This window comes from Protopterus annectens, chromosome 10.part0 (assembly GCF_019279795.1).
Source record: "Protopterus annectens isolate FY-2018-M chromosome 10.part0, PAN1.0, whole genome shotgun sequence".
NCBI classification, from domain to species: Eukaryota; Metazoa; Chordata; order Ceratodontiformes; family Protopteridae; genus Protopterus; species Protopterus annectens.
Genome location: NC_056744.1, coordinates 1,766,513,889 through 1,766,538,872, shown reverse-complemented (window position 1 = coordinate 1,766,538,872; position 24,984 = coordinate 1,766,513,889). Strand labels below are relative to the sequence as shown.

The 24,984-nt window shown below is 39.0% G+C and overlaps 1 pseudogene; it reads left to right on the top strand.

Annotated features, from left to right (window-relative positions):
• Positions 1–541: 541 nt before the first annotated feature.
• The window catches only part of LOC122814480, a 94,428-nt pseudogene continuing 69,985 nt past the window's right edge, over positions 542–24,984 (top strand).

Below are 24,984 nucleotides of genomic sequence, written 5' to 3'. Positions count from 1 at the left end.
AAAACTGGATATAGTGGTCCAAGAAAAGAAGACAAAAGTAGCATTGATCATTGAAATCACCACACCCAGTAACTACAGTGTCTTGCGTACAGAGACACACAAATTCATAAAACACCAGGATCTGCAGACAGAAACAAGAGCAATGTGGAAGAAAGATACCCTGACAGTTCCAATAGCAGCAGGGGCAACGGATCTTATTGAAAAGAATCTACATCATATTTAGATATGTTACCGATCCATGTAACCCCATACGAATTGCAGGAGGAGTCATTACTGGGCACACTGCAGGTGCTGCGAAGAGCTGACATCAAAGATTGAAACAATACTAATTTCATGAACTTTAATCGTACTTTAACGTAGGTATGGGGTCCATTCTTGTCATGGTATTAGAAACCCAAAAGACTTGGAGAAATTAAAAAAAGACCAGATATGATCCAGAATTTACTCAAGATTCTTTTTAGTGCCAAAGAAAACTGGGGACTGGAGACCAATCTTAGATCTTAGCATTCCGAACAAATCTGTTCAATATACCAAATTCCGGATGGTCACTATTCAGTCTGTTCTTCTGTTCTTAGGAAAAGGTGATTGGATGTGCTTGATAGATCTAAAGGGTACGTATTGTCAAATAAAAATAGACAAATGCTCCAGAAGGTTTCTGCACTTCCGGCTGCGAGACCGTCATTATCAGTTAAGAGCCATACCCATCAGCCTCACCACAGCTGCCAGGGTGTTCAGCAAATGCATGCCAGTAGTGGCAGCTCACATCAGACTGCAAGGAATACGAGTGTTTCCATATTTAGATGAATGGCTCATTACCGCAAACCACCAGGCATCTACTGCTACAAGCAAGGCACTATGTTCTCCAAACCTGCAACTCATTAGGAATCACATTAAACTACGAGAAATCTCAGCTAAAGCCAACCCAATGTTCGGAATTCATAGGAGCAGTTCTGAACACAAACTCATGTATCGCCTCTCTCCCTCAGGAAAGGCTTCAGAGAATAAAATCAAAAGTCAGCCAGGTTATTTGCAAAACCAAAGTACCCACAAGGCTGGTGTTGCAAACTTTAGGATCTATGGTGGGCACCATAACCTTAGTGCCACTGGCAAGGTTTCACATGAGAATTCTGCAGTGGCTCTTGGCATCACAATGGTCTTTACTAACATACAATGTCCTATCAAATTCGGATCATCAATTCCTGCAAACAAAACCTCACTTGGTTGCTGCACTCCGACATCCTATCAGGCCATTTCTTTCTTCCTCCCCAACTCCAAGCCATAGTGACCGTGGATGCTTCCCAGAATGGGGGTCATTATCTGGGAAGCACAGTCCAAGGCACATGGTCCCAGATGGAGGCCAATTTGCACATCGATGTTTTAGATATGAGGGTGGTGCTTCTAGCTTTGAAGGCATTTAAAGAAACCCTCTCCTTAGGAAAGATTGTGAGCCAAACAGATATGTCTGTGGTGTGGTACATCAACAAACAGGGGGAACCAGATCTTATTTTCTTTGTTGAGAAGCTCTCAGAGTTTGGCAATGGGAGTTTTTACCCAACCACTTTCTGATAGCAACACACATTCCGGGGAGCTCTAACATGATTGCAGATAAGATGAGCAGAAGCATACTAATGCCTCACGAGTGGTCTCTCAACCTAACTTTGGCAGAAAAGATATTCCATTAATGGGGCTGGCCATGCTGCATTCTCTTTGCTTCCCCTCTGAACAACAAATGCAGCAGCTATTTTGCCTGATCCCCTCTCTGGGGGAGTCACCAAGAGATGCTCTCTTCCATGATTGGCTCCATGATCTACTGTATGCCTTTTCCCTCATCCCTCTTGTATTGCAATTCATAGGTTCATAGGCTGGTACTAGGCTATCGGCCCTAGGGCCTATACAAGCCTAGCCATAACAATTCCCTGACTATTTCTTCCCACACTGTTTACTTTCCTGGACCCTTGTCTATCAGGGTGACTGACATGATCCCCAAGGTGAGTTTCCTTTCTCCCATCCAATCATCAAAGTTCCTTTTGAAGAGGGCCAAAGAGGTGCGCTGCTTGACATGTATGGACAGTTTATTCCAGAGTCTGGGGAGTCTCTGGGTCAGGAACCTATCCCTCCAGCATATTTTTTTTTATTTTGATGACAAGGTTTAGATCCCTGGATCATGTGGCTCTGAGTGATTGGGATTTCTTTAAGTGTAACATGTCCAACAGCTCTGGGTTTGACATGGCGTTGTATGTTAAGTAGAGATCGCCTCTGAGTAGACTATATGTGACAGAGTATAGCTGGAGTTTTTTAAGGTGGTCAGCGTAGGGCATCTGCTTTAGGCCTGTGATTCTTTTAGTGAGGTATTTCTGTGGCCTTTCCAATTGTTGCAGATGTCTTGAGAGGTACATACCAAATGGGGCATTGTATTCTATAATGGGTCTAATGAGGGATGAGTACAGTGGGACAATGACCTCCTTTTTTCTGGATGAAAAGCCCTTAGTGATGAGGTGTGCCACATAGAAGGGTTTCCTGACTCTTGTGGCGATGTGGTTATCGAAGGTGAGACCACTGTCCACCTGTGTCCCTAAGTCTCTTATCGCACTTTCGGTGTTTAGTGTACTGCCACCTATGTGGTAATTCACGGGTACGTTTTTTCCCCAAAGGGGATAATTATACATTTCTTGGCATTGAGCTTGAGCCCATGGCTCTGGCACCAAGCATCTGTTTCTGTAAGGCCCTTTTGTAGAGTATCCTAATCATTTGGGGATTCAGTAATGGCCCCCAGTTTGCAGTCATCTGCGAACTTTGTTAGCCAGAGTCCCTTAGTGTTGGCCTGTACTTCAGAGAAGTAGATGCCAAACAAGAGCGGTCCCAGGACTGAACCCTGAGGTACTCCACTCTTCACTTGACTGGAGCTGGATTTGGAGTCGACTACTTTTATAATGTGGGTTCTGTCAGTAAGCCAGTTGGCAATCCCATCGAGTGACGTAGGGATTAATGCTCAGCTTAGTATGTCTAGTTATGATTCCAGAGTGGGGAATGGTGTCAAAGGCCTTGACGAGGTCCAGATAGGCTGTGGACTGCCTTACCCGTGTCCATGGCTCTGGAGACTGATTCGAAGAAGTCGATCAGGTTCAGGAGACAAGATCAGCCCTTCACAAACCCAAACTGGGTGGGGTCCAGTGTTTGAAGGTTGCCAATGTCTTTTCTTATAAGCTCCATGGTAATACGTTCCATGGCCTTGTAGATCAGGCTCGTCAGACTGATGGGGCGGTAGTTCACAGGATCCAAGGTGGATCCCCCCTTGTGGAGTGGGATAACTGTAGCTTTGCGCCACTCAGTGGGCACGAAGCCTGAGATGAGGCTATGATTAAACATGACACTTGGGTGAGGTGCCAGTTCATTTTATAGTTCATGTAATATACAGGCCGGGATGAGATCTGGTCCCATGGATGCTGTATTCCTAGCTTTGGAGAGCGCATTTTTTACCTGTGTGGCCGTTATTACCGGAATTTGGCAGTCTTCCAGTATTGAGATGCACCATTTAGGAGGTGAGAGAGGGGTGAAGTTGGCACTGAATTGATCTGCCAGGATATTGGCAATATCCTTGGGATCAGTATATTAATGCTATTCTGTTGTAGCTCAGAGCAGATCAGAGCATTGCCATTTAGATTCTTGACATAGTTATAAAAAGCCATCAAGTTGAAGAACAAGATAATTCTCACTGCTCCATTCTGGCCATGACAGATATGGATTCCCTTCCTCTGGCCTCACTTAATTCGGGAACCTTGGACTCGGGACCCTGTTCCAGATCTGATATCCCATCCAGAAGGACTTGTTCACTTGAATCTCCAAAATATAAAGTTCACTGAATGGCTTCATCACTTCCAATGATAGCCAGGCATACCAGTCTTACTGCCCCAGAACAATGAATTGTATTAGCCTCACACAAGCTATCAACTAGATGATTATACATTTGCAAGTGGCAAAAGTTTTCAAAATAGGCACCAGACGACAATTTAGACCCATATTCTGCAAAAGTTCATAAAGTCTTGGAATTTTTGGCATTGCTTTTTGATGATGGAGCTTCCTCTTCAACCATACGAGTTCACCTTGCTGCAATTTCTAATTACCATAATGGTTGTAATAGCATGGCTTTAATGTCCCACAAACTTTATAAAGTCTTTCTGAAAGGAACCCTATTAATGAAACCTCCCTACAAGGATTCTTCTTCTCCTTGGGACTTAACTCTGGTACTACAGTCTCTAATTAAGCCCCTATTTGAACCAGCTGCAAACTGTGATTTGAAATTTTTATCCTGGAAAACTTCCTTTTTAGTAGCCGCTACTTATGTCATAAGAGTTTGAGTTACATGCCCTATCTTGCAAGCCACCTTATCTAATCTTTCACAAGGACAGATTATCTTTATGAACAAATCCTTCCTTTTTACCAAAAGTAGTATCTGAACCTAATATCAACCAAGCTATACAACTTCCAGTATTTTTTCCCAGTTATATGAACAAAGGGGAATAATGTCAACATTTGTTAGATGTTCACAGACAATTACATTTCTGCCTCCACAGAACAAAGGAATTCCAAAAATCTGATCAGCTATTTGTCTCTTTCTCTTCAGTTACCCTGGGCAAGCCAGTTTCAAAGGTTACTCTGGGTAGATAGATTAAAGATAGCAAAACTTTCATTTATAACAAAAACATTGTGCGGCTTCCAAAGTCTGTCAAAGCACATTCTAATGTGGTCAATAGCTGCTTCCACAGTTTTTCTTGCCAGAGCTTCAATAGATGACATTTGCGCATCAACTACTTGAGCATCTCCGCATACCTTTATTACTCATTACAAGTTGGATCTGGTGTCCAGGGGACATACGTCCTTTTGTTCAGTAGTACTCAGGAATATTCTTCCTTGAGACCTCCCAAGATTTGGTAGCTTGGGACTCTGTCCCACAGTCAAGGATAATGCGAAACTTGACAACATCAGATAAAGAAGTTATGTCTGACCATAATGCCCCATCTGTGTTGTCGATCTTCACTTATCCTTGACATTCCCACTCACCTTCCCCCTCCTTTCTCAGATTTCTTGGTAGAGCAGCTCTATGCTCTTGCAGTATATTATTGAACTCTGGCTACAGACATGGTCTCTAACATCTAGTTCTTTAGTTTTTTTCTATTTGGTCCCTTCACTATCTAATGCAAACTCAATTTGAGATGATCTTGAGAGGAGCATTATCAGTAGAGCTGAGCTCGAGAGGTTTTGGAAGGTGCAAGTTGGAATAATGGCCGAGTCAGTTTTGAGATAAGGCACAAACCCACAGTCAAGGATAAGTGAAGATCGACACCACAGATGGAATGCTATGGTAAGGCATAATTTCTTTGTATGTTACCATTTCATTGGATGAAGACATAATGCTGCATACACTACAGGTGTACTTAACATAATTTTGCAAACTATTTGCTTGGACTCTGAATAAAAGCTGTTTTCAGATGACATATTTTACATTTCTTATTTACTTAGCTGTTACAGTCCCTGCTATCTAGGAGAATATATGTATGTATCACTTCACCATTTGTCAATAATAAAGCAGAAACTGATTCACTAAGGTAACATTTATTGTCCCCAGATGTTGCTACAGGATCTTCCATAAACTGGCTATGAATGTACATATCACTGGCAAATTTTATGGACCACAAACATTGAGTAGTAAGAGGGCGACTATAACTACTCAAACTATAGGCTGCACAATGTAGATTTTCGTCAACTGTAACCTTGTAGTTTGAATGTGTAGCTCAGCCTAGTGTTGAGTGTAAGGCAGTAATGGAATTTGTTGATCTTCTGAAAGTGTTCACAAGCATCATGTCCTGAGCTTTGAAACGTTTTGCAGTCCAGATGCCTAGAAGTGTTATGATAAAATGAAAACTGAGAATTATTCTACTTTGGAGAGGCTTTACATGTCTAAATAGGAAGTTGTAATGTTGCTGTGTACCTACAAATTTATCGCTGTGAAAACACTTAGCGCTTGCATTACAGATGCTGAAGTTATGTTTGACTACTTGGTAAAAGGTTACATAGGGAGCTACTTTTGTTTTGTGCAAGGAATGCACTTTATGCATTAGTCTGGGGGTTGCTGGTATATTGCATTGCAAGTTTATTACATTGCTTTGTTATGAACCTTTTTATATATTTCAGAATGAAACTAGTTTTGAAATGTTAAACCAGTCTGCTACATACTATTCTAGTGTAGTTAAATCTCTACAAAGGTAACCAACATTGTTAGAAAAGTAACATTTGTTAGAGTATAAAGAAAACATCTGCTAACTTTGACTTCATATCTGGAGTACAGATCTTGGAGGTAAAAAAAGAAGTTATAAGTGTATGTTCAATGAAAGATGGGCAGGAAATGCTGCTTTCAAAGGAGTTAGCAAAGCTTTGTAATTATTAAACTCTAAGGAATTAAAACATATTTATCAACTTGTTTGCTTTTTTCTGTTGTTGAACATGCTTGTTGAAATATGTTTTCTTTTTGTTGTATTTTGTTTTTGCTTAGCATTAAATTGTAATTATATTTTTTGTAAATTTATGGCTTGATGTACATTAAAGTCATACTGATGTATTAAAGTGATTGAAATCCTTCATAAAACAGTACACGATAGACTTATGGCTGTGTTCATGTTCATCTCCAAAATAACCTTCTGTATTTATTTCTTGCTCATGTTAGTGTCTATGTAGCCACTTCTTTAGAACTATTTAGATGGAGCTTTTATAAATCACCACTTCGATTTTGCTATTTTCTCTTATTGTCACTCTCCCTTTATTCAATGCTGCTTATACATGTCCTCTTCTGTCTCTCTCTCCTGCCTCCGTTTTACTTCCAGACCTATTTTTCACTCCATATTTCCTATTTATTTTTCACTTGTCTGCATGGCCTTTTCTCCTCCTCTTGTCCCCCTCATATGCATCACTGGTACACTTCTGTAACGTCTACCAACTTAAACATTTCTACATTGTACTTTTCAGTCTTCACTTTCATCCTTTTATTCTTTAACTCTCCTTCCCTTATACTTCCATTTCTTAATACCTGGCAGAAGTAACATTACATAGAAACTTATGCTCATTCGATACCCTTATTATAAAATTATTTTTCTCTTTCATTTCAGCTACCTCATTTCCTGTGCATGTAAACATTTTCTCTGCTGTCTAATGTGATATCGCAGCTGCTGAACTTTTGGGAATCATGTTACATCACTGAAATCAGTTTCAGTGAACACAAACATGAGAAATATTTGCCAAAACTACTTTTGCCAAACCTCGGAGGGTTTTTTTTTTGCTGGAACCAAGGCACACCTCCTTCATTCCCTGAACTTATATATATATACATACACCATATCTACTGTCAGACAACAGTTGAGAAAGATTAAATACTTTTGGTGAACATTATTGAATCTTTTTACATTCACCAAAACTGCTGTAAATGAATCTACAGGATACCAAGTTTTGATGTAATAACTGTTTTAAAATTCTACTTTATTATGTATCTCTCATATTTTATTGTTCAGTTTTCTGTGTAGCTTTTCTCTCCAGGCCTCCATTTAAAAAGGACTTTTCAACCCAGTTAGACATTCTGGGTAAACAAATCCAAATAAACAAATAAAACATCTTTAGAAGAACATGGGTTACCTCTGATCTAGAACTTCAGCAAAGGATAGGAGAATGGAATGCAAATCTGAAGGCACATGGGATGAAACTAAGCACAGATAAGACAGTGGTAATGGCAGCAGATTGGGGAAATCAGAAGAAGCTGAGAATAGAGATAGATGGGAAGATAGTGGAACAGGTAAACAGCTTCAAGTATCTGGGAGGGGTGGTTGAGGAGAAGGGTAGTCTGAATGAAGAGGTCAAAGCTAGAATCAGAGGGGCTGCAGCCAACTGGCATAGAGTATCAGGTGTAGTCTATGACAGAAGAAGGCCAAAGAAGCTGAAAAGTAAGGTGTACAAGACAGTGGTGCGACCAGTACTACTGTATGGTACAGAAACCTGGGCAGTAAAGGCAGAACAGTTGAAGAAGCTAGAGGTGATGGAAATGAAGTGCCTGAGAAAGGTGGTAGGATGCACACTGCAGGACAGGCGAAGAAATGAGGACATAAGAGCAGAAGCCAAAGTAGCTCCAATCACAGAAAAGATCAAAGAGAAAAGATTACGATGGTATGGGCACATGTGTAGAAAAGCAGAAGACAATCTGGTAAGGGAGATTTGGGACAGACAGGAAGAAGGTAAGAGGAAGCGCGGGCATCCAGTAAAGAGGTGGATGGATTGTGTGAAAGAAGATCTGCGACAGTCAGGCATGAGTGTTGAAGAAGGCAGGAGAGTGGCACTGAATCGAGAGAGTTGGTGACAGTTAATACGATACCCCGACCCCATGTAAGTGGGAAAAAGGGGGATGATGATGATTACCTTTTTAAGAGCTTTGATGCTGTCTCCACTGCATATATGTTTATAGACCAACACGGTACATAAAACTCCACCATAACACACAGTCTGAATGGTATGGTGGCTCAATGGGTAAGTTTTCTGTCTCATCAATAACAGTTCTAGGGCTAATGGTTGAATCTAAATTTGTGGAGTTTGCATGGGTTCCCATGTCTGGGTTTTCTTTAGGTATTCTGGTTTCTTATTTCCCAAACTCAGTTTGGCTGATTGGTTGTGTAATATTTGATCCTGTTCATTCAGTACGTCTGATCCGACATATGGGTCCTTGAGCCCCAACTGCAGTCTGGCCAATCTAGTGCTCCAGCCTACAGCCCTTCCTAAATTTTCTTTTCCATCATATCCTTCTCCTCCCTGACTATCTAAAATCTAATTTGCTACATCTTGGAGAAGCAATGCCAATCTTAGGCGGTAAGTGCTCCACCTCTTATTTAGTTTCAAAAGCTAGGTGATAGCATATATGTAGATATCTGCAGCCTTTTGGCCTTTGTTATATAAGTAGGTTCTTCCTTTTGTATATGTGTGTGTGTGTTTTATGTAGCTGATTTATGTATATATTTAATGCAACTCCATGGTTATTGATTTCTTGTATTCTGATGGATCAAAAAGCCTCTAGCTTTAAGAAATGCTCAAAATATGGGGTCATAAAATTCCACCATAAGACCACAATCAGTTATGCTTGGCCTGTTTAGGGCTAGCATATCTTAATGCCTCATGTGTCATCTGTGCTGCCTTAGCCGAGAGCCCTGTCAGACAGGAGGAATAAACTTATCCTTAAGACTCCTTCCTCTTGTTCTAGTGCCTGTCAAAACTAAGAAATCTTCAGATAAAGCTCCAAAAGCCAATAATTTGGAGCCAATGAAACATCTCTTTGAGTTCAGGCCCAGTTTCAACCCTGACGACTCTTTACACTTGAAAAACATGTGGTACAAACTCCACCTTATACCCCACCTCTGAATTCAGAGTCAATGGCTACTACTACTATTCAAGATTCTCCCTAGAGAGTGGAAAATCTGCTTTGAGACTTTCTTTGGCCTTCTCAACAAGGTCCATTATATCTCAAAAATGTGCCTCCAAAGTTAATCTGGATCATCGGTTGGAAAGTTGGAAAAGTTTCTCAAAACACAACTCAAGATTAGGTTATTGTGACTCCATCAGCTCCGAAGTCAATTTAATCCATACACTTTACCCCAATCCAGGCACACTCACCGGTCCATGTTTTGACTCTGGTCTTGGTTTCATGTGTAACCCAGATCCTGTGGTCTAAGAGTCAATCCAGGTTTATTTGGCTCCATCGGTTTTAGATTTGACTCAACTGTCTTGACTGCATTTAGACCCGATGACAGATTCTCAGGGCTGAGGGATCATGTGAATGGCTGGCTCCTCAGGTGTTACTGGAGACAGCTTTTGAGACCTTGGCTGTGGTCCCCCCATGGTGCTAGCCACTCAGTCAGATCAGAGGATTCCATCGGGGTTATTTGATCTCTATCCATATAAAGAGCTGGATCTGGCCACAGGTGCAGTTTCTTTGAATCCCACTGAAGTTGGTGCAGCTTTCCGAGTGCTGGAGAGAAATCATCAAGGCAGATCCACAGGGTCCTATGACTATGGTTTCATCCTATGACCCTCTTTCTTTGAGCTTGTTTTCTCAACAGGTGTCATCTAGTCATATTCATTCTGTAGACTCCAAATCTTTTGCATTACCATAGAAACAGTCCTCAGAGGACTTAGAAGCATCATCCCCCTTATGAGTTAAGAGGAGGATGTGCAAAAGGAAGCACACTGACTCACCTAATGAGTCTGTCACTTCAGATACTTATGACTGATAGGGCTCCCTACAATCCACTTCCAATGAGGTCTCCTTTGCAGAGATCCTGGAGCTCATGAGACAGAGGGAATTATGGCCAGCCACAAATCAGTGCTATTTGAGGCATACAGAAGGACCCCTTTTACTTCCTTGGAGGTCCCACCAGCTGTCAAAATGGTGGAGTTAGCAGAGAAAAAATTCATAGTAGAAGTCCAACACGTGAGTCAGTCCCCAGAAAGTTAGACAAGACACTTTGATGCCCTCTCCAGAAAAACCTTATGGGCAAAAACTGCTCCAGTGGACTCCATTATAATATGACAGCCACTAAGAAGGAGTAGTCAGAAGACTTTTCATCTGTCCATCTGCCCAACGGTGTCTTGAGCTGTGGATAGACTGCAGAAGTAAACTTATGTTTCTGGTTCCACTGTGATCTGAGCCATGAACTACACCACTCATATGACCAGATTCAAGAGGGATCTCACTCAGCAAGTCTTATCCACTCAGAAGAACCCCATAACACCAGAGTCACAGAAGCAACTTTAGGCTACTCTGTCCACAATGTCCAATATCACCAACCGATTCATGCGCCTTCTGCCTAAAGCAGTGGATGGAGCAGCAAGAGCAACTGGAACAGGCATCACCATGAGCATCACACACAGCTGTATTTGTGCAATTTTACAGGCAAATTTAAAGCATCATTTTCTAATGCTTTCTTCAAAGGAACCACTTTAGTTGTTAAAACAGTTAAAGAACAGAGGCAGAAGATTGAGCAGGATGACAAGACACTGTCTGTGGTAGGTAAGAAGTTAGAGACATCTCAGCACATCTTTAGTAATGACCAAAAGGGTGCTTGATCACTTGGATTTTCTAAGTCTTACTGTCAGATTCACTCTTCTTCTGACAGAGGTGGCCATTTCAATGGATGTAGGCCCAGAATCTGGGGAGGTATGCAGCACCAGGAATTCCATTGGTTTCCTCTGACAGGTGACTTCAGAATCCCTGAAGGCTTGCCCAACTCATGCGATGTATATCCCTCTACCTTCACTCACAGCTTATCATCACACAAGACTAATGTCTACGAGGGATAATATCCAGAAGTTATAAAATTCCATTTTTGGAGATTTCTCCCCCACCAATTCCCATTACCTGATGTCCCACACAATCATGCAAAGGCTGCTGTGCAAGAGCTCTTTTCTCTCCTTACAAAAAGGATCCATCCACTAGGCCCCACCAGACCAGCATGGGTCAGGATTCTACTCATGCTTCTTTTTGATTCCAGTGAAAACAAAGGGCCTCCAACCCATTCTTCACCTAAGCCTCCAAACTGATTATGTCAGAAAGATAACTTTCAGATAGCCACAGTGCAAGCTATTCTTCCTTGTTTTCAGAAGAACAAGTGGTTGTTTTCTTTAGATCTCCAAGATGCTTAACTTCATATAATGATAGAAGAGGCGTGCAAGAGATTTCTACACTTCCATTTAGAAGCCAGTCTTCTTCAGTTCAGAGTCCTGCTATTTGGTCTCACCACAACCCCCAGGGTGTTCCACAAATACATGGCTGTAGTAGTAGATCATCTACAATAGCAGGGATTCAAAAATTTTCCATATTCAGATGACTGTCTCCTGGGTGCCTCCTCCAGAGAGTCACTTCATCGGGCAAAGGAATACTTGCTTTGTCTCGTTGTTTCCTTGGGTATAATGATAAATCTAGCAAAGTCTAATCTGGACCCCACTCAGCTTATAGGTTTTCTGGGCTGTCATTTGTGCACAACTGTAACTTTGATTTCTGAACCACAAGACAGAATCATATAATTGAAAACTGCAGTTTGGGCTACCCTGGAAACCGACCATCCTCTGACAAGGTTGGTCTTGACAGCCTTAGGATTAATGGCAGTGTCAATTCTTAAAGTGAAGTTCACTCATTACCATATGAGAATTCCCCAATAGTTGTTCCAGTCCCAGTGGTCTCAGAAGTACAACTCTCAACCTGCTCCCATCGATATAACTCATTCATGCAAAGCATGTCTAAAATGGTTGCTTCATTCACTTCTGGTAGCTGCAGGCAGACCCTTCCAAGTCCCTCTCCAGTAACAACTGCAACCACAGATGCATCTTCCTTTGGATGTGGGTGGAGGTTATTGTGAAGTGGTAGTGGTTCAAGGTTCCTGGTCAGATTCAGAAGCTTGTTTTCACATAAATGGCCTAGAGATGGAGACATTTCTCCTTTTGTTACAGGAATTACATGACTGCCTTCCTCTAGGGGTAATAAACATTCAGAAAGACAATATGACAGCAGTCTGGCACATAAACAAGTGGGGGGGGGGGCAGATCCTACCCGCTCCTCTGCAAAAGCAATGAGGATATGGCAACAGACTGTGGCCTGTCACTGATTGCAATTTAGTGGAAGGTTCAACAATCTTGTGGACATGTTACGCAGGAATCTCCTTCTTCCTTATAAGTGATTCCTGAATCCAGAGATAACACAGAAGACTTTCATTCACTTGGCCAAGCCATGTCGCAATCTGTTTGTGACCCCACAGAACACCAACTACAGTTTTGCATTCTCCCTTACCAAGGACCAAACCTCAGTGATGCTCTGTCCAGTCATAGGCCTCTAAGGCTACTCTGCACATATCCCTCTACTCTGCTTATGACCAAATTCATACAGAAAGCCATTTGGTGCAAGGCCACAGTCATCCTTACTGCCCCAATCCGGCCAAGACAGATTTGGTTACCCCTCCTAAAACCTCACCTAAAAAATGCCCTTAGCTCCTAGATCCAATACTGGGTCTGATTCTCACCCACCCACCCACCCACCCAGACAACCCTGTCTGGACCTTCCAAACCTGGAGCTAACTGCATGGTTTCTTGAATTTCATTGATGGCATGGGATACCTCCCTTTTCTCTGATGTTTTACACATACAGCTTATCAGAAACTGTCTACATGCAAAAAGTATCATAATAAATGGAAGAGAGTTGCTATTTGGATAGAAACTCATAATGATGAACCTTTTCTAGCACCCATGGTAGATGTCTTATGTTTCTTGTCTTCCAAGATTTCACCTGATTCCAATTTCTGCACTATCATGGTATTGTTAGCAGCAATCTCCTCCTTCCCCATTGGCTTTCATGACTATTTCTTTGCTTCTCACAAGCTATGTAAAGCCTTTCTTAAAGGTATATTCCATTTGAAACCTCCCATAAAGGATCAGTCTCCTCTATGGGACTTAAATTTCATTTTGGGAGCATTGTCCAGACCTTCATTTAAACCAACTGCTTCTGCAAAATTAGAATTCTTATATTGGAAAACTATACTGTTGGCTGTCACATTAGCCAGGAGGGTTTTATAACTTCATGCTTTATCTTCTATTCCTCTGTACATCATTTTTCATAAAGGTAAGGTTACCTGCAGAACCGATCCTTCTTTTCTTCCAAAAGTACCTTCTGAATCCAACTGTTCACTGTCCACGTATCTTCCAATGTTCTCCCTGAATTATCAAAAAAAGGAGAATATATTTTATGTACATTGGATGTGCACAGGCAACTTTGCTTCTACTTTCACAGGATAGCTTCCTTTAGAAAAGATAAGCAGTTTATTTGTTTCATTCACACACAACAGATTGAGCAAGGACTTTAAGATTTTCCATTCACAGATGGTTGTTGAACTGTATTTCCTTTATTTACACTTCCCAAAATAAACCTTTGCCCATTAAGCCCAAAACTCATTCCACTAGAGTCATTGCAGCCTCAACAGCTTTTTTTCAGGTTTAGGTTTTTTTGTCTTTGGATGAAATTTGTCAAGCTGACACCTGGTCTTCAACTCATACATTTACCAACCACTATAAATTGGACGTAATGTCCAGAGCCAGGGCTTCCATCCTTGAAGATCTCCTGTATTAAGGCCACCCAGGATTGTAGTAGCTTGGGGATTCTGATTCAGATGTTGGATTGGGTGGACTGGATGAATTAGATACAAAAGTTATGTACTTACCATAACTATAGGGCCTTTCATTCCAGTCTGTCTGATACGACAACCCCCCCCCCCCCGTGACATTATGTATATTTACGGATCTTCATCCTGAGTCAAAGACAGTACAAATGCACTTATAAAAAACTTAATCTGAGTTTGTCAGGGAGGAGAATTGGAAAGAAATTTAGGAAGGGCTCGATGGTGAAGCACTAAATGAGCTGGTTGAGATTTGAGCTGGGGCTTGAGGAACCATATGTCATATCAGACAGACTGGGGTGACAGGGTCTGTCATTATGGTAAGTATATAACTTTTATTTTTTTGTTGGTTGAATAGGAAGTGCAGCACAGTGAAGGCCAAGAGTGAAAAGCCCATGCATAAAATGTTTTCTATAAGAAAGTCATGATATAAATCTAATTTTCAAAAAAACAAAAATGAGTATCTGCATAGGGAGAATATACAAGGAGTATTATAACTGTGAAGAAAATGGTGATTGTATTAACACTAAGTAAACATATTGACAGTGACAATTATACTTTGACATTTAGTTAATGAGTAGTGATACATCGTTTAAGCAAATTTAACAGTGTAGAATGCATAGTCTACATTGAAAAAGATATAAATATGTACAAAGACAGCAAATGGACCAGCAGTAAATCTAACCATCTACTTTGTACTTGTAAGCAAAATGCAAATGTAAAAAGTATGTCTATTTTCAAAGGAATAGAGGTAGTCATACTCCATTATCCTCCAATGTGACAACAAACCAAAACACAGAAAACACATAGGTAAAATGAATAAGTCAAGCAGAATTCAATAAATATTTAGTGCTTTTGTTCCAAAAGTGCACACAGGAACTTCATTGTATGATAAATATTAAATTCTGCTTTGCTTATTTACTTTACCAAAGGGGTTTTCTCTTTTTTTGAAATAGTTAGATGATATGTATTAGAGTAAAAGGTAACAGTCATAAATGTGGAGTGTACCTGGTTGCTACAGGATAGGTTGTGTGTGTGTGTGTGTGTGTGTGTGTGTGTGTGTGTGTGTGTGTGTGTGTGTGTGTGTTAACATAATATTCAGCAGACTTCAAGGAAAGAAAAGGCAGAGGAATTGAAATTAATATGAAATGAGGAGACAGTATGACAGAAAAGTAGGATAAGATGATTGTGATACTAAATGGGCTAATACAAGTTCTTATGTACCTTTACCATTGTGAGATACTTCCCTGTTGCCACTCACTTGTGTTGGCAAGTCCCTAACTGCCACTAACGCAATCTTTGTGAAGTAACAATAGGTTAAATGTCCCTCCCAAATCCCTGACCATAACCCAAACTCTAGATCCATCTTCTTTCCCTAACCCTAACCTTATTTCCCCAAACCGAAAATCAGCCTCCTCTCCCTAACCCTAATCTTCCAGTCAGAACCTAAATCTAAAATTCCTCCTCCCTTCCATAACTGTAACCTTCCAATACCTTCCAATTGCTCCCTAAACCTAAAATTCCCCTCCCAATTATAAATGTAATCTTCTGATACCTCCTGAACATTCCCTTAAACCTAAAATCTCCCTTCCCTCCCTAAACATAAACTTCCAATTAACTGGTTTGTGAGCACTTCCGGACTTCATTCCCTAGGATCTGAGCTTTTGGTGTGCACCCATCTGCTTGGTTGAACTATTTGAGTTTAAGCACGAGCAGCTGGATGTATAGGCTACAGCACAGTCAAGTCTCTGACTTTGAAGAACTTGTCTTCGAGTGCTAGGGACTTCACCAGCTGTAAGGAGCCCTGTGTTAAAACGTACTAGGACCAATAATAGTAATAGTGAGAGGAAGGAGAAAAGATCTGCATGAATATAGTGCAGTTGACTCATAGGTTCATAGGTGTGTACTAGACTAATGGCCTGCTGCCTTTACAAGCTTCCCATAGAAGTGCCCTGGCATCATGCAACCCGAAGTTAGTTCCCACTGGCTGTATCAAGTAGAGCCACTGGAGTAATCCCTGAGGTGAACATTGTATTTCCCATCCACTCATCAAGATTTCTCTTGAACAACATATAGAACATATAGTTCAGTTTTCTAAGGGTAGTATTATTCTTGCTGGGGATTTTAATTGTATTTCTGACATAAAAGACTCTAGTACCAGTGGTAAAAGGAAAATTCCAACTATAGCTAAATTATTGAATGAATTTTCAGATTCATATATGATGAAAGATATTAATAATTTTACTGACGCTGTCGTTGTTCTATACATTCTACTCACATAGACATAATTCATATTCAAGACTAGATAGGGTATTAATTTTCCAATAACTTAACTGATTTCTTATCAAACTCAAAAGTGATTTCTTGTCCCCTTTCGGACCATAATTCCATAACATTCGATTTTATATTAATTTCCACATTTAATGTTCAAATTAAAAGGATACCAGCTTACATAATTAAACTAAAATATGTTATTGATTTCTTCACTACAGAAGTACATTTTTTTGAACTTAATAGTACACAGGGAACTTCTGAAGTATACATTTGGGAAGTTCTAAAAGCTTACCTATATGGTAAAGTTATTGATTGGTATAAAAAGAAAATAATTTCATGGGATAAAGACCTTCAAGATATACGAACAAAGTTAGATGCTTTAAGGCTTGATGCTTCTAAGAATCTAGATAAGAAAGACAGAATGAATGAAATAAATACTTTAAACAATAAATATATGGAAATTTTAAACCATAAAGTTATGATAAATCTTGAAAAATATAAACTTATAACGTTTTCTATAAATCCTATATCCATGAATATACTAGCTAACAAAACTAAAAGATTAAATAAACTTCACCATATTAAAGAAATCTATTCTCCAACAAAAAAATGGTATCTGATTTACCAAATATATTAAGTGAGTTTAGAGAATTTTTTTTTTAATTAAACCAACCCAATGATAGCATTAATAGTACAAAAGATATTCAATCTTTTATACATAATAATATAAAGAACAGACTATCTGAAGCACAAATAAAATTAATAGATAAATATATTTTAAAGAAGTAAAAGATCAAATAACCAAACTTAAGCAAAATAAAGCTCCTGGTAATTATGGTATCATTTCTGAAATCTGTAAGATTTTGCCTGCTAAAGTGTTAACTCTACTACATACAGTATTTAATATAGCTCAAAATAACAACATTATACCTCCCTCTTGGAAGTAAACATTTATTTCCCCCACACTAAAGTCTGATAAAGATCCTGTAAAATGTGCTTTATATAGACCCATTTCATTATTAAACACAGACTATAAAATGTTTATGCTGACAGACTTAAACATTTTTTACCATCCCTGGTAGATATGGATCAAACAGGTTTTATAATTAATAGAACTTCTTATGATAACATCAAAAGAACAATAACTTTAATTGAATCAGTAAAAGCCTTAAAGAATAATTTGACTCTTGTTAGTTTAGATATTAACTGTGCATTTGAATCCGTTAATTGGAACTATCTTTTTATCTTACTGAAGGACTTAAACTTTTCTAATAGCTTTATTAACCTTATAACTCAGTTATATAATGAAAGTCAAGCCTACATAAAAATAGGTACAAGTATATCCCAGAACATACCCATTGTAAAAGGAACCAGACAAGGTTGCCCTCTATCTCCACTTTTATTCACATTAATTATGGAACCTTCGGCTAACCTAATAAGGGATAACAATAACATACAAGGATATAGGTTAAATTGTAATGAAACATCAACAATCCAAATGTTTGCTGATGACGTATTAATCACTCTTGGTGGTACTAACTCTACCTTACAAGAATTGTTTAAAAATATGGCTATATTTCAAAAATGTTCTGGTCTTAATTTTAATAACTCTAAAACACAGATTCTTCTAATTGGTTCCAAAAGCTATAATATGCATGACCAATATAAAAAAATATATACCTCAGTCCCAACAAATAACATATTTAGGTATAGTTATAGCAACCAATATTAAAGACATCTTACACCTAAATTATAGTAAAAGTATAACAACCGAGACTCTAATTAGTAAGTGGACCAAGATTTTATTTACAATGGATGAAAAACTTTCCATTATAAAGATTATCTTGCTTCCAAAGATCCTATACATAATACAATCTATCTCTATTCCCCCTACAGGCTCTTTTATTGAAAAATTTAACACACTGATTAAGAACTTTTTATGGCATCCGATAAAGCATGGAATTGCATGTCCTATCATATGTATAGCTGGGAAAATGGAGGTATATCTTTACCAAATCTAGAACTTTATTCAATTTCATCAGTTATTAAAACAATTGTTTATCTTATAGATGGAGAGTATTTTGCAAAATGGAAGGAATATATGTTAAATTTATCCCAAAATACCAAAAACGAAGATAGCAAACATCTACCACAGTTAATAAATAATTCATTTATATGGAATTTGAGAGAGTATTTTTCCAATTATTCCATTCAAATGCTTAAATCTACGTGTATAATTTTAATTCTCAGGGCCTTTAAAACTATATATTTAGGTTTAGAATCTTTGAAAATTGTCTGATCCTCATCTTCCCTATAGCCTATCCACAAGGTATAATTCTATCTGCAGATCATTCTAAAATGTTGTCGTTTAAACAAAAACAATTAATGTTTTGGCATCAAATGTTAAATAAAAATGAGGCAAAATCTATTAATGCTCTTATATATGAATATAACCTTAACTCTCTACTTTGGACAGATTTGCAAGTGTTTAGAAAGTATATTCAAGATAAGTTAATTTTAATCCCCTCAAATGCTAAAAATTTAGTACCCAAACTTATTCAATATTTGATTTTATACACTTATACTTTACCAGTTAAAAATAGTATAGCATATATTTATAAAGCAATTAAAAAAGATCTAGATGTATATTTAGATGATTAATAGTTTTATTCCCTCAGAAAAAGACAAAGTTAATTTCCTTCAGTCAGCCAGCAAAACCACTTCCTCCATTAAATGAAGAATCTTCACATGGAGATTTTTACATAAATCTTTCATCACACCTCAGAAAATGAGTAAGATAGCTAAACAAGATGTTGTTTGCTGGAGATGTAACACTGTAATAAATGCTGATTGGAATCATATATTTTATGACTGTGTATTACTAAAGAAATTTTGGGAAGAAGTTAACACCTTTTTGCAGGCAATTGTTACAGACAATTTTATGCTTACAAAGTCACTTGTATTATTCAATACACCTGTCCCAGACTGTATAAATAAAAACAAATATTCTTTGCTCTGGTCTGTACTATCCATTGCCAGGAAAATAATAACAAGAAATTGAAATTCCTCATCAGTTCCCTCATTTAAAGAGTTTAAAGGCCTTCTCTTAGAAATATCTAAGTTATAAATGTTAACTATCAAATCTAAATCTACAAGGAATACATAATTATATTACAAATGGGAAAATGTACGAGAATTATTAGTTAAAGAACTGGATAAATGATTAATGCAGTAATCTTTCTTTTTTTTAAATCTTTTATTCTATGTTTTCATTTTTCTTCTGCCAAACTTAAATTAATTGATCCTGTTATTTGATATATAGTGAACATCATTGTACATAGTTTACTGTGCTATTATAGGTATTGTATTAATTTCTTCTTTTTGAAATATTGTAATTTAAAAAAAATAACTTATTTAATTTTTTTCAAAATATTTATTTATTTTATTAATGTTTTCAATAAAGCTGTTTTAAAAAAAAAAGATTTCTCTTGTAGACGGCCAGTGAGGTGCTCTGGTTGACATGTATGGGAAGTCTATTCCAGAGCATGGGGAGTCTCTGGGTTATAAAACTGTCCCTCCAGCATGCTCTGTTGATTGCGGTAATGAGGTTGAGGTCTTTGGAGCGTGTGGTGTGGAGGGATTGGAAATTATTTAGATGCAGCATTTCTAACAGAGCTGGGTCAGACATGGCTTTGTAAGTCAAGCAGAGATTGCCTGTTAACAGGCGATATGAGACAGAGAATTAAACATCTGTTTAATGCCTAGGATCCTCTTTGTGAGGTACTTTTGTGGCCCTTCCAGCTGTTGCATGTGTCTAGTGAGGTACATGCCAAATGGGGCATTATACTCGATGATTGGCCTAATGAGGGAAGAGTAGAGAGAGAGATGATGACCTCTTTCTTCCTGGATGCAAAACCCTTGGTAATGAGATGTGTCACATAGAAGGATTTTCTGACCGCAGTGGCAATGTGGTGGTTGAAGGAGAAGTTGCTGTCATACCTTTCAACCTGGAAACATCAAAAATCTGGATGAGGCCCATGAAAATAGGTACAAATATGTACGCTGATTAATATGAAATTTGCATACATAATTATGTGACCCCCACCCACTCCAATGGAATTGTGGGATACCAACTTTCAAATACAAACTGAAGAACAGACAAGAACAGACAACCAAAATATGGCACCAGAGTCCCCCTGCAGCCATTCCAATGTCCCATTACCTGGCTATTTCACCCCATTTACCATAAACACTAATGTGCATACTGCTTTACTTCTACAACGATTATCTGAATTTTATTTTTACATTTTATAGCACAATGCACAAACACTAATAGACATATGCTAAACAAAGCAATACTGTCTCACAGTGAAAATAGACTTAGCATTAAAACTTCTCTGCCCTTGAAACTCACATTCATTGAAACAGCATTGAATGTGAGAATATGAATCATTGTCTGGAGTATCCGGTTTGCAACTATGTGGACAGTGCTTGTTACTGCAAACTAGTTGTCCTGTGTGCAACTAAATATTGGAGAAATTTCAATTGTACTTTTACAGGAAAAATGTCACTCTAGGTGTCTGAAGCCCTTAAGATTTCAGTTTAGAAGACTAAATTGATGCTTCTGTAAAATCTGCATGCTTTAAAAACTGCATCCAGCACTTCTTTCTGATGGCTTCATTTAATGGTATGCTTATAAATCATTCTTTTATTCAGATTATTTGAGCACCTACTAACCATCACTGTACTACTCTAATCCAGGAATTAGTACAGTTCTCAGAAATCACACCCTGAAGACAAAACCAATATGTAATCATCTTAAATCAGAAGTTCTCTACTTGGTCATAGTAACCGTTAGAGCAGTGCATTCTGGATAAGATAGCAGCATTCCCATCAGAGGGTTGATACCATTAGAAAGCTGTATACAGCTTTACTCCATCGCATATCGCCTACTCAGGGGCGATCTCTGCCTAACATACAAAGTTATGTCAAACCCAGAGCTGTTGGACATGCTCCACTTAAAGAAGTCCCAGTCCCTCCAAGTTACACGCTCTAGGGACATAAACCTTGCCACCACAATAAACAGAATGTGCTGGAGGGATAGATTCCTGTCCCAGAGACTTCCCATACTCTGGAACAGGCTACCTATCTATGTCAAACAGAGCTCCTCATTAGCACTCTTCAAGAAAAATATTGATGATTGGATGGGAAATGGGAAATTCACCCCAGGGATCACTTCTGTGGATCTGCTCAACAGGGGCACAGGAAAATAATTTTCTTGGGTGGTGAAAGCCAGGGTACATTTTTTGGCTAGACTTACATAAGCACTAGGGCCAATAGCCTAGTACCTACCTATGAACCTATAACCATTTGTCTGAGTAAAATTATAGCAGCATTCATTCCCCCAACTGGGTTCTACCTCTGCCTCCTCCCTACAATGATGAAGCAACTGAGTCCTCAGGGATGCATTCCTAATCTGTCAAAGTGCAATGCTGTTAAAGTTACCATAAGACTCTCGCTATTTGTCCATGATGGTAAACAGTCCCTGCAGAGTCATAACTTTCCTCTTATGGCATAAGCATTGCACTTTTAATATCTGGTCTTTTCAGTGCTAGCTGAGCATTCAGGTCTGCCGTGCTTTCTGAGAAGCATCATTCCCTTGATCAGAAACAATGCTAATGCTATAAAACAATTTGCTGTTCAGTAGTGCTTTAGGTTCACTAGGTACCTTTTTTCTAAGAGGAAATTATTTCCTAAAGTGCTTGGAATGTTTCTTAACCATTATTTCTACTGCCTTAACAGTTAATCACTTGTACTCACTCATTTGATTTAGTTCCAGCTTTTGGAAATAGCTGTGTTTCTCTGCTCTTTCTTGATTTAATGCCTTTAGCCATCAGAACACACTAGCTGTATTTACTGAAAACCTAAAGAGTTGTTAGTTATAAGGACACTGCTATAGTATAAAGTAAATGGTGTATTATATAGTTATTTATTTATTCAGAAAAATAATTTCTTCTGTAAGTGAAAATGTTTAGTCATGATTCAAGTTTCCCTAATACAGAAGATGACAACAGCGACATAAATTAAACAACAGTGCAAATATTGTCTGGGTCGACATAAAATAAACAACAGTGCAAGCATTATCTGGCAGTCAATATCTGTCTTAAGTCAGGACAACATATGTATCAAAAGGAAATACTGTCACACTTTCACAAACATTAAAACATCCAAGGCACTCAGGAATCGTTACCAGCCGCTGATATACAAAATAAACACTTTATTCAGCCAAAGAAAAATGGGAAACCATAAACCATTTTTGATATACCTTCTTCAGATGTGGACTCCATTCAACTTAATGACCCTTTTATATAATTTCTTCCCTCCAGAATTACCATCCAATTAAAATTCCATTCAGGAAAAAAACATTTAAAATAACCTACCTAAAAAAGATATAAGGAAAATGGATTGCTCTTCAAAAACGTTTATGGTTTCCATTTTTTCTTTGACTGAAAGTGTTTATTTTATATATCAGCGTCTGGTAACAATTCTTGAGTGCCTTGAAATTTTTAGTTACACATTTGGTGCTTTTAACGTGCTTTTTCAAGGATTAATACTTTCACAAACATTGTCACACACACACTTCTCATCATACAAACTAAACCCGAACGTCAGCGCAGCATAATAAATACTTGATACCTCCTCTGCAGTCCTCATCATCTCACGGCTTGTTTCCATTCGCAGAACTACCATTCCTGCTTGCAGCTACCACCATTATTCCATTCCCTCACGGCTTAGCTGGAGCAGCCAGAAATGCACACACTTGAACCTTTGAGCTCTATTCCAACAGGCTGGCAGGCCGTTTCACAGAGCTGATGTCACTGCGCGCGTGATGATGTCAGCTCAAAAAGCCGGGAAAAAAAATTAAAATAAAAAAAGCCAGGAAATTCAGGAATTAAGGGGTGCCACTCGGGAATCGTGGCACCCCATTATTTGGACCCCAAACCTTGGTAAAAACCAAGTAATTCAGTACAGTTGAGAGGGATGGTTGCTGTCAACCTGCGTCCCCAGATCTCTTATAACACCTTCAGTGTTCAGTGGAATTGAGTTTTTCTCAAAGGGGATGACAATGCATTCTTTGGCATTAAACTTAAGGCCATGGTTTCGACTCCAGTCATTGGTCTCAGTGAGGTCTTTCTGTAGGATGTCTACATCACTTGGGGAGATAATAATGGCTCCCAGCTTGCAGTCATCTGTGAATTTGGTCAGCCAGATTCCCTCCGTGTTGACATGAACTTCTGAGAACTAGATGCCAAACAGGAGAGGACCCAGGACCGATCTCTGTGGGATTCCAGTCATGACTGGTCAGCAGTCTGACTTCGAGTCCACTACTTTCACACTGTGGGTTCTATCTGTGAGCCAATTTGCAACCCATCTAGCAATATAGGAGTTGATGCCTAGTTTGGTGAGTTTATCAATAACTACTGAGGGAGGAATGGTATCAAAGGCCTTGGCCAGATCAAGGTAGGCTGTATGAACTGCCTTGCCTTTATCCACAGCTTTGGTGACTGACTCAAAGAAGTCAACCAGGTTGACCAGGCATGATCTACTTTTCACAAAGCCAAATTGCGTGAGATCTAGAGTTTGAAGATTCCCTATATCCTTGTTAATTAGGTACATGATGATGCACTCCATAGCCTTACATATCAGACTCATCAGGCTAATGGGGCAATAATTCACAGGGTCTGTAGTCACTCTCCCTTTATGGAGAGGGATTACTGTAGCAGTGTGTTATTCGGTAGAGACAAAGCCTGAGGTGAGGCTGTGATTCATCAGGGTACACAGATGTGGTGCCAGTTTACCTTGTAGTTCATGTAGAACAGATCTAGGGATATTCTTGGGTCCCATGGAAGCTGTGTTCTTGGCCTTGGACAATGCAGCTTTAACCTGTGCTGCAGTAATGCTGGGTGCCTGGCATTCCTCCGGTATTGTGATTGATCCTTTGGGGGGGGGGGGTAAAGTCGGCAATTAATCTGTCAGCCAGTATGTTGGCAATATCTGTTGGCTTAGTATAGGAGGTACCATTGTGCAATAACTCAGAGCAAACCTGGGTATTGCCGTGGAGATTCTTGATATAACTATAGAAGACTTTGTGGTCGTTTTTAGTGTCTGAAGCAATTCTGCCTTTATAGCTGGCTTTAGAGATTTTGATGAGGGATCTCAATTTCTTGTTGAGGCTAATAAGGGAGTTTTTCCAGTCTTGGGACTTCACCTTTTTCTGCAACAGTTTCTTCCTTCTGTTGTAGAGTTAGTAATGGCAGGGGACCACCAGATTGGTTTCCTTGTTTTGGAGGAGAGCATCTTGGTTCTGTTGGGTATGGCAAGTTCCATGCATTTATGTACATGTTCATACAGTGCATTGGTGTATGATTCGGCAGTCACAAATCTATTTTCCATTGACATGGGTGCCATGAAG